Consider the following 11594-nt stretch of genomic DNA (forward strand, 5'->3'; position numbering starts at 1 on the left):
CCTAAAAGGATAATGGATCCGGACTCAGTGTTGTTAGTTCGGAGGACCAAGTGGACCCACTAGCAGGAAGAAAGTTTAATATTTTTTCGTGAAAGATGAATATAAACTTTGTTTAATAATATTAATAATTGAATCAATATGTTAAAACATTATTTACCTAATTCATGAAATTATTAAAATTTAACGAGGTTTGTGATTCGAACAGATAGAGGACGATTGAAGGAAATGAAAGAATCTTCCAGATGATTGGAGAAGAATCGTAATTCTATCGACAAAGTTGAGGCATTGTGTGATCGATGGTTATTCTACACGACATAGATGAAATCGGAATCAGTGATTATAAATTTCGTAAGGGCGCGGTTTATGGTCAAATCATTAAAGCATTTAATGTGGAGGCATTTCCAGATGAAATTCCGAAATTATAATGTGACCTAAATTGTGAATCTCTTATTCGAATGATTCCTGAAGGCATGCGTAAGCGAAGTGTGGACGAAAATCAACACTGACATTCTTTCCTCTAATACGATACCACATGTTCTTCTTGATTCTTGAATACATATGAGCTTCTTTTATCGATAAATCATTTGAGGCAAAAACAAAAGAAAATTTATTGTACTCCTTCCAAATTATTTCTCTTCTCAAAATATTATTTCCTGATTGAGACAAACAGTGTTGTGATGTGATGCTTTGTCAGAATGACGAAGAGTCTGGTGGGATGCCACCTAATCATGTGTTGTATGCCATATAGTATGAAAGACTGGCCATCTTGAGTACGAATATGGTTGTCTCATTCATATCTAAATCCTTCCTCATACTTCTTCCTTTAATTTATTGACTTACAGATTCTCCCAATTGATTTGTCCCTTGTTATTTCTCATCCAGTTTTCTAATCAAAATCATATTTAAAAACTCTCCTCTTGCGTAAAGTCTGTTTTTTGACGATTTCAAAAGATATGGAATAGTCCCGTGTAATAGGTATAATTACATGTCGAGTATAGATATGAATGCAAGCCGATAAATGGTGGACATCTGTGAGCAAGGAAGAATGGATACACCGACAACGTGAGCATGGCAAAGACATCAAGTCAGACAGTTATTCTTGTTATGAAAATCTCAACAGTACGGTAGATTGTGTTAACGCGATGCCCTTTAAATTAGAAGATTTTGATGAGAAATGAATCGTTAGTGAACTGTAATAAATAAATTAGTTATAAAATAAGGAAGAAAGGCTGCATGCATCAGACAAAGCGAACGTGTGACGGGACAACAATCGAAGATCAAGGGAATTCTTAACAATGACTCAGACATGCGATTAATACGTGAAGAATCCCTTCGTCGCGGGAAGATTTTTATCGTGAAGATTCAAGATAGAAGAAATCTTAATTGCAACCAAATTTTGAATGTGTTCTTCAAGAAATTGTGAGGTTCTCTAATTTGAGTAAATAAGTTATGATGAATTTAATACCCATAACTGGACTAGTGACGAAGGTTCGATACGAGAACATAAGTGGAGATGAAGCAATGGTGACTCGACTGTGAAACCTTTTAAAAAAATAATGATCTGGTAAGTGAATTTCCACCAGTTTGTGACGATAATAGTGAAAACCATGTGTCGTTATTAAAAGATAAACAGATTAGTTAATGAAATTGAATATATATCGTCAAGATAAAGGATTGGTGTGATTATCTGAAGGATGTGACATAATTCTTAAGAGTAACTATACACTAGTAGTAATGGTGAGAAATAAGACTAAAAGATGTCCTCAAGACGGATTTATAAACGAGTCTCAATGATATGAATCGTTAATTAGAACACTTAGACTTTAAAGATAAGTTAAAAGAATCGCGAAATAAAGTTTTTGAAAAACAAAAGGATAATCTTAAGTTTATCAATAATATTATGTCATATTCTAAAAGAACTCAGAAAAGGTATAATTTTAGTCCGATTAAAAGCAATGCATGATATATCAAGATAGTAGTAAATGTGATTATCAGCGTGATGTATTCAGAATTATGTTGAACTAATGAATCTGGTTGATGGAAGTGGGTGGATATGATTGTGGATGATGTGGTTGATTGATGGTGTCAGCCTGAGTCCGACTGGTAGTCAATGGTATATGGGAAGTGCTGCCCAAATTTTCAGAAATTATCCTACTTTTAAGAATAAAGAAGTATATTGTCATTCCCAGTTGTACTCCAAATGATTGTGATCTCGGGTCTTGGGAAAGGTTGTTATGACCAAACCGACTTTATATTATTGGTCTTTGATTCCAGTTAGCTAGTCAGCACTTGGTTTAAGTGATCAGTTAAAAGAGTTAATTGATCAACTTTACCAACTAATGGTTAGTTAAATGGAGATCGATTCCAATTAGATTGAGTCAAGCTCTAACATGATTTTCAGATCCGAAATCAAAGCGATTAGCAATTTGGAGGAAGTAATGGCATTAGCAGAAGTTGAAAGTTTAGTAGAATTAGCGGGATGTTACTGCAGACATGTGCGAGGTTTTATCTAGATGAATACGCCATTTTCGATAAATAAGGGGAACAAAAAGTTATTGGTACATGCTAGTGAGAAGAATATTTTCAAGAACTGAAGGTGTAAGACAAAATAAAGAGATGTTATCATCTGTGATGACGTTCTAGGAAGGACTTGAATGTATGCTCATTTCGAATGGCGATTGAATGGAAGTTGCTGTAAAATAGCGAAAAGCTCGCAAATCCAAGCATCTAATGTAAGACGGAGACTGATGAAGTCCGCATGTGAACTCAGGGAAAAGAGATGTTGATCGGTGAGGGAAAGTGAAATACGCAATCTGTGATGAGTTAAGCAAGGCTAAGAGAATAGCTACTGATGAATTTCAATAATTCTGTTAGTAAGAATTTAAATATTATAAATAAAAGCCTTCATTCCAGTGTTAACTCTAGAAATGACCTATATAATAATGAACAAATTAGTATTATCAAGAAAAAAAAAAGAGAAATTTCTTATGTTTAAAAGAGATAATAAATAATGAGAATGAAGAACTAATGAAGAAAAGAAGTGGAATTAAAAGGATGATAAAGAAATTTTATAAAATAATCCAGGATATATGCAAGTTGTGAACGTCGGTTGTGCCAGAACTGATAAGGAGAATGAAGTGAAATGCCGATAATTGGACATAAAAATTCGTTCCAAGAATGCGTGTAAACAGGGAAGATTAAACAAAGGTACTAGAGGCGAACGATTAGAGAAGAAGGTTACAATGAATCTCATGTCGGAATTCTTTAGAATTAAAGTGATGTCCCAGAGGTTCGAATGAATGATTTACCAAGGTTACCTCGAGGAATGAAGTAAGAATTTCTCGTCGGTTACTACACAGAGTCGAGCTGGCGTCAAAAGCCCTGTATCGTATGACCCAGTAGGGATGAAGTAATGAGTGAAGGAAACTTCCGGAGTGTGGAATGAAAGAATAATGAAATAAAGCGCGTTTCACGCTATGCACAAAAGTGGTCATGGGAAAAAAAAGAAAATATAACTATGAAGTTATGCATTGATTATGAGTTCTAATGATGTTACATACCCGTCGTTCCTGAAGAATTAAATGAACATAGTGTATATGGAGTATTTGGATAGTGTAATTATATTTATTGATAACATCCTCGCCCATTCAAGGAATAAGAAAGACCAAGTTGAACGCCTAAAGATATGCCTACGAAGGATTGAAAAATAGTGACTGCATCCAAAGCTTCAAATGTATGAATTCAGGTCATTATTGGTTATGAGATATGGAGATTTGGTTAATACCAACCAGACAAGGGCCATTTAGAGACAGATGTCTTGAGTAGAAAAGAAAGAGTGAATATCACTAAGATTTCTGGGGTGTGGATAAAGGAATTGGAAAAGTTAGAAATTGAAGAACAGGTTTTGATTCAGTTTCTGGTTTAAAAGATTCTCACTCGATGAATCTACTCGAAAGTTATTAAGATGAAATTGAAGCATACTATTAAGTGTTGAGTTAAATGCAATTGTCGAGGTTTTCCTTTAATTTTTAATTTTTAAAATAGATCTAGAACGTTTCGAAGCATAAGACGCCATGAGCTCAGCATACCGGGCTCAGATGGATAAAAAGTACAAGATTCCGATTAAAGATTCTCGAATACGATTAGAAAATGATCATAGGCCAGACTAACCGAACAGAAGAAGACATAAAAAGTAAAGTAGAACAGTCAGTGAAAATGGGAAGTTCATGAACACGAATTATTAGAATTGGAAAGAAAAGAAGGTTAGTGTAAATTAAGTTAGTCCTTTGAGACAATGAGGTAGATAGAACGATTGTGAATGAGTTGGTCTTGTTATCATAGATATAACGAGTTCATAAGACGTTCATGTGTGTATAACCAGGAAGAGTAATTTAGCTCTATATATATATAATGGAGGTTTGAGTCAAATTGCATGGACAATTGATAGATTGATATTGATAGAAAACCTTTGAGTAGTTGTTAAAATGATGAGTTCTGAGAAATTTTAAGTAAGATACTCGAAAAATATCATGGTCTGTTCCTTAGTATGATTCTGAGGACAGAATCCTTTTAAGGGGGGAGGATGTAACGTCCAGGAAATATTATGTAATTATTTTTATCAGTAAATAATTATTATGTGATTTTTATGTGAATTTTGGTGAATTATTTGATGATTGATATTAATACTTGGGTGTTGATATCTGATAAAAGTAGGATATGTTAATTTCTAATTATCCAGAATTAAATATAGATAATTTTGGTTTTTTTCTGGTATTTTTTGGATTATTATATGATTTTATAAGGATTTATAGAATTAATAATGATTATTTTTACATAATTATAAAATTACTTTTTAGAATCAGAAATCGTCCCACTTCAACCTTTTTTGCATTTTTACAACCCGAAACTCTTCTGAAATCTCCTATTTAACCTAATCTGATAATTCTGAACACTTTTCGTGTTTTGACTTTTTCGATCCGGGGTACGGTTTGATTCGTACGAGTCCCGACGTGAAATTTTCGATACGCTAATCATTTTATGGATCGATAAAAATCTGTATTCTTAAAAGGCGAGATATTATTACCCAATTTTTGTACAAAGTGTTTTATAAGAGGCTCTGTTTTGATATTTATCCAAATATGGTATAAAATTGTATCATCTTTTAAGTTAATTAGCGGCTAAATAACCTATTTTCGGATCTGATATGTAAATGTAATTATGGAAATTATCAAATAAATAAAATACTTGATGGTTCGGTCAGCTGTGCATTGCTTTGTTATCAATTATTTGTGATTTGTTGGATAAGAAGATTATTTGTATAATTAATTATTGAGTTGTACGAATTTATTCTGCTTTTAAAGTGATTTTATTCTCATAAATACTAAAATTATTTCTAAAATTATTTTAACTGCTTTGTAATTTTATTTATTATTTTTTAGGATTTTATAAAATTTAGAAATCAATATTTTATAAATTATTTATCTTTAAATTATTTTCTGATTTCATTTAATTGTAAAATCAGTATTTAATTCATAAATGCTTCAAAAATTATGAAACTTGTTATTATCAAGTTTTTGTATTTTGAGAGTTTTAAAATTATTTCGGTAATTTTCTGGTTTTTATTCGCTCGCGCATTTATTCATTAGTTCGTTAAAATACGGGCCTGATGTGTATTCTAAAAATACTTCAGAGGTTTTGAAAATATTATTCTATTAGCTTTTAAATGTCTAGGGAAATTGAGATTATTTTGGGTTTACCCCGATGTATCTATTACGCAAAAATGTATCGTTAAAAAAATATAATTTGGTGTCGAAATTAGGTGATAAAATAGGGAAACAAAACAAAAACAACAAAATAAAAAGAAAAAAAAATAGATAATCACCTCCCCACCGTCTCTCTCTCACCTCTACACCTCTCTCTCAATCCCTCTCTCTCGATTGTCTCTCCCATCTCTATTCAATCTCTCCCATCTCCAATCTCTCTCCATCTCTCTCTTCCTCTCCCCGATTTTTTCTTCACCTGTTGCCGCCTTATTCCCCTCCTTCTTCATTAATTATCGCCGCTACCTCTTTGTTTTTCTAGCGGAAAGTTGTGTGTGGGCGCGTGTGTGGTTCGTGTGTGTGTATATATGCTCTGTGTGTTTGTGTGCATAGTCTGTGTGTGTGCATAGTCTGTGTGTGCGTGTGTATTGTGTTTTGTGTTCAACTGCTCTTTTCGATATGTTGCCGCCTCCCCGGGTTTCCGGTGAGGCGTGGTGGCGCTATGGTGCCGCATGTATAAGCGTGTCCCTTGTGTTCTTCTCGGTTGCCCTCTGCTGTTTGAATTGTGATTGCAAATTATTGATGAAATTATCCGATGATTATTTTATTATTTAATTGAATGAATTTTGATGATTCGTCGAAAATTTATTTTTAATTATTCGAGGATTAATTGGTGAAGATTCGCGATGGAAACCCGATTTGAACGGGCCCCCGCAAATTTTTGTCGCCATCGGCAATGAGCCTCGGCGAGCCGACAGTGGACAATGATGATTTTAATCTGATTCCTAAATTATAAATAAATAAAATTAGTGTATAAAATAAATTTCGAAACGAATAATACTAATAAATAATTGAGTTCGTATCGATCGTTGGGATTGGTGAATTGGATTGTGAATTGCATTGTGTTGTGATTGTTGATTGTGATTGACGTCGAATTGATTCGACGGGTAGGCCAATAAACAAAGGAAATGCTGCCCGATTTTCAGGAAATGAATTCCGAAAATACGGGGATGTAACCTATAATTATCGGAGACATCAAATGAAGAAATATAATTATATTATACAGAACCTAATTATATGTTGTGACACGATATTTTATAAATAATCAATTACCTTACTATTTTCAAACCAACAAGTATACGTACATTCCGAAAACGAACACCGAACCAAGTTTCAAAGATGTGGACCATAATTGCTATGTGTATTTCAATAATACATATAAATACGAATCGAATTATGAAATCGTATGGGTAGAAGTGATAGAGATTTGGTATTAAGCTTAAGCGATTATCTGAATTAGGTATTTTAACCCTGTGGGTCCTAAACGGAAAACCCGAGTACCGACATCGGACTAGGAATGATCTAGTGATTAATCGTCGAGATCAACGAAGTTTCAATCGAAGGGCCTGAGTGTTGGGATCGTATCAAAAATGGGATATTAGTTTGACGATAAAGCTGAACGTTCAAGTTGAACCAAAGTTAACCAGTAATAGCGATTAAAGCTTATTAAGGCAAGTATTCCTGAACTTTCTTTTAAAATACTGCAAATATTTCTTCGTTCCTATTCTAAGTTCAGAATAGTTAATTGTTTTATATTTCGCTGCAATTACTCTTATTATGCCAATTCTTTTCATTATTGTTCCTATATTATCGATTGTTCTCTTGAGCAAATAACCATTCTTTCGGGTTATTTGCGAACCCTGAATTGGGATATTTTGAAATCAAAATGATTTGACATCTAAATACTCCATGGACTGGATGATGATGATGTGTGGGATTAAGTTTTTTAATCCGAAGGACCGGAATTTTTCTGTATCCTTGAGATGTGCCGTAGAGCCTGGGTACCCGACTGGATCTATATAGGGAAATATAGATCTACACTGTATCCTGGCTGATCAGCATGATATAGGTGCGAACTAGTATCCAGTCTAATTTGTTGTTGATCGCCATTAACGCATTCTCTCTCGAAAGTTTTATGATTCCAAAAACCGGACAAAACCTTGATTCAGGAGATGAATCTGGGAATCGCTTGTCATTTTTGGATTTATAATTAAAGGCTGGTAACAACCAATATTTATTTGCTCAACTCCATCAAATAAATAGAATTATTTAAAATTGTTTAAGGATTTGTCCGGAAATTTTCCTTTGATACTAATGCTTGAAACTCAAATTATATACTTGCTGGGTATTTTTGGCTCACGCTTGCTTTGTAAATTCTTATTTCTTTCAGAAGCAGGTAAGGTTAAAAGTGAATAGCTTTCATTAGACAGTCGAAGTGAGAGAGAGATCTCCGCTGTGAAAGGACGAAGAAGTTAGAAAAATAAGACAAGGGCATTAGCGTAAAGGTATTTAAACTTGTATTGTAGTTGTTGTGAATTGTAGAAGGTTAGATTCTTGTTTCATACCATAACCTGTAAACGATCCGGTTTTAAGGGGTTATTTATTTACTACTTTATTTTATGTAAAGGTTGTTTAATGACACCAAATCTTGACCCCAGATTTGGACTGTTACACAGGCACTATCGCCCAAGGGTCCGGTCCATCCCCGACCCATAGGGTCCAGTTCATCACTGGCCCTCACAATAACCATCCAGCCCGTAGAGTATTTTGATGTCAAATCATTTTCATTTCAAAACATCCCAATTCAGGGTTCGCAAATAAATAGGAAGAATAGGTATTTGCTCAAGAGATCAATCGATAATATATGAACAATAATGAAAGGAGCTTGCATAATTAAGAGTAATTATAGCGAAATATAAGACAGTTAACTATTCTGAACTTAGAATAGGAACGAAGTATTTGCAGTATATTACGAGAGAATTAAGGAATACTTGCCTTTATACGCTTTAATCACCATTACTGGTTGACTTTGGTTCGAATTTGAACGTTCGTCTTTATCGTTAAACCATTAGCCTATTCTGGACACGATTCTACTCCTTATATCCTTCTATTGGAATCTTGTTGAGCTTGATGATAGGCCACTAGGCTATTCTTAGTCCGACGTCAATCCTCGGGTTATTCGATTAGTACCTACAGAGTCCAAATATCCTAATTCAGATAATTATTTATGTTTAATATACTATCACTATCACTTCTACCCATACGATTTCATATCCCGACTCATATATATATATATTATTGAAATACACATAGCAATTATGGTTCACATCTTCGAAGTTTGGTTCGGTATTTACTTTCGGAAAGTACGTGTATTCGTCGTCTTGAAAAATAGGGTACTTGATCATTTACAAAATATCTTGTCACGCCACGTAATTAGGTTTCGTATAATATAATTATATAGTCCCGTCTGACGTTTCCGATAATCGTAGGTTACGTCCCCGTATTTTCGGAATTAATTTCCCGAAAATCGGGCAGCGACTCTGTTGAGTGGCATTTATGACACTTTATAATGCTCTAATAAGATTTGGATTGATGCATTTGTACTGAAGTTGTTAAGTGTTTTAACGTGTTTTCTAGTGTTTTTGCATTTCAGGCATTATCTAGGTAATCAGGTGAATTGGCATTATTTTGGTGCTAATATAGTGTCTAGGTGGTGTTGGAATAAAAGCTCGCGAAGACCGGCTCGAATTTGCAAGAAAAATGGAAGAAGTCAATTTTGGCAGAAGGCCAGCGCGCCCGCGCGGCCAGCGCGCCCGCGCGGCCAGCGCGCCCGCGCGGCCAGCGCGCCCGCGCGGAACAAGCGCGCGGCCGCGCTGAAGTACAGGACGCGCTGCTGAAGCGCGCAGCCACGCCGTGTCGGGATAATAAAATCATGATTCTATTGCAATTCTGTTTTCTGGACTCCTGGGCTGATTGGACTGCTATATATTGATAACTCAAGATCATTTTTTAATAAGGAGACTGACCAGAGCACAAGGAGAAGACGACAAGAGACCTATATCATAATTCAACAAAGGCGAAGACGATCTCGTTTATTCTTGTGAATCTTTGTTTTGAGTTGTAATCTTGGATGCTCGTTTCTTGTTTTGTTGTCCCTATACTCTTGTTTGTACTTGGTTTTATTTATTCATTATAAAGACTACATTTTATATACCATGCTTTCATCGGAACCCACATTGATGATGAGTCTGATTATGGGCTAATCGTTATCGTGGGGTTCTAGCGGATTTATTTATGGATTTCTTTAGTTAATTGTTTGATTCCTTAGAATGTTGTGATTGTATGATATACTAGTAATGGTTGTGTATATTCGTCTTATGAGTGTCGCCAACTTATAAGATAGTGTGTTAATTCTTAATGAAGTGAATGTGAATTTAAGGATTTAGAACTTGCCATGCTAGCATAGGTTCATGTATTGTCATGCATGATTCGTGGGTAATTTTAACCATCTTACTTGCCCTGTGTAATTAAGATAGATAACTTATGCTTAAACCGTTATGTTGTCAAATTCTATAGACATATAGGATCTCAATATAATTGGTGTCTATTCAGCTTCTATCTAGTTTGTGGATGTCTGGTAGTACGGTACTCGCGCAACAAAAGTTGGTGTTTATCAGTTTCGTGTTTTCTGATGAGTGTCATCACCGTTGTATGCTAAGGTTAAGATCAATAAGGCTATTGAATGAAGTATTTAATGAAGTTAGAATCCCATATTTGTCATACTTCTTAATTCAATCTTATTTCTCGTAGTTATAATTATTAGTTTAGTTCTTAGTTATAAACAGCCTCAATTAATTATTGTCTTAGCATTGAATAATAACCATACATTGGTGCTTAAGTGTGTGAATTAATTAGTTAACCAATACAGTCTCTGTGGGAACGAACTAGAAAAGATTCTATACTACTTACAAACTCGTATACTTGCATGTATTATTAGCGCGTGTTTAGCGACTAACAAGTTTTTGGCACCGCTGCCGGGGACTGCAGTGTTAATTGATAGTTTATGTGCTTTCCATCAGTGGTCGTTAAAGTTCATTGACTCGGACATTGTAACTTATTAGTTTCTTTGTCCTATTTCAGGTACTCTAGCGAGGGTGTATGCATACGCGTTCACGTACTCGTAAGAGAACACTGGATAAAGCTGAGGAAGAACTTGTGGTAGTTCGTAAGGAAGTTTTTGAGGTAGAAAAGAAGGTAGAAGAAGAAGAGAAAGTCGAAGAACCAGTTGTAGTACTGATGGGAGATCAAGCAAAAAATTTGAAGGCTTTGATGGACTATTCTCAACCTAAGATTAATGACATTCAGTCAAGCATCATTAGACCGGCCATTAGGGATAACACTTTTAAGATCAAGTCAAGCACGATTCAGATGATACAGAACTCAGTTCAGTTTGGGGGTTCTCCTATTGAAGACCCCAACATGCACATCAGGGATTTCATCGAGATCTGCGACACTTTCAAATTCAATGATGTGACTGAAGACGCTATCAAGCTACGCATGTTCCCATTCTCTCTGAGGGACAAGGCTAAGTATTGGTTATACTCTCTTCCAGCAGGATCTATCACCACTTGGGAGGATCTTGTGCAAAAGTTTCGCACTAAATTCTTCCCCATGGCGAAGACTGCTGCAATCAGGAATGCTCTTACCCAGTTTGCTCAGCAAACAGGGGAATCTCTATGTGAGGCTTGGGATCGATATAAGGAGATGCTAAGGAAGTGCCCACACCATGGCATTCCTGATTGGATGATTATTAATTGCTTGTACAATGGATTGGGTGCTACTTCTAGACCCATGCTCGATGCAGCATCAGGAGGAGCCTTGTGGGCTAAGAGCTGCGATGAAGCTTATGAACTTATTGAACTGATGGCTGCTAATGAGTACCAGAATCCTTCCCAGAAAATGACTCAGGGAAAAGTCGCAGGAATTCTAGAGTCG

General features: G+C 35.2%; 1 non-coding gene across 1 annotated transcript; it reads right to left on the reverse strand.

Moving 5' to 3' along the window:
* Window positions 1–11285: 11285 nt before the first annotated feature.
* LOC141723182 (small nucleolar RNA R71) lies at window positions 11286–11392 on the reverse strand. The gene has a single exon (XR_012576170.1). It is a non-coding gene; the product is annotated as a small nucleolar RNA R71 (small nucleolar RNA).
* Window positions 11393–11594: the final 202 nt, after the last annotated feature.

This window comes from Apium graveolens, chromosome 4 (genome assembly GCF_009905375.1).
Source record: "Apium graveolens cultivar Ventura chromosome 4, ASM990537v1, whole genome shotgun sequence".
Taxonomy (NCBI): Eukaryota; Viridiplantae; Streptophyta; class Magnoliopsida; order Apiales; family Apiaceae; genus Apium; species Apium graveolens.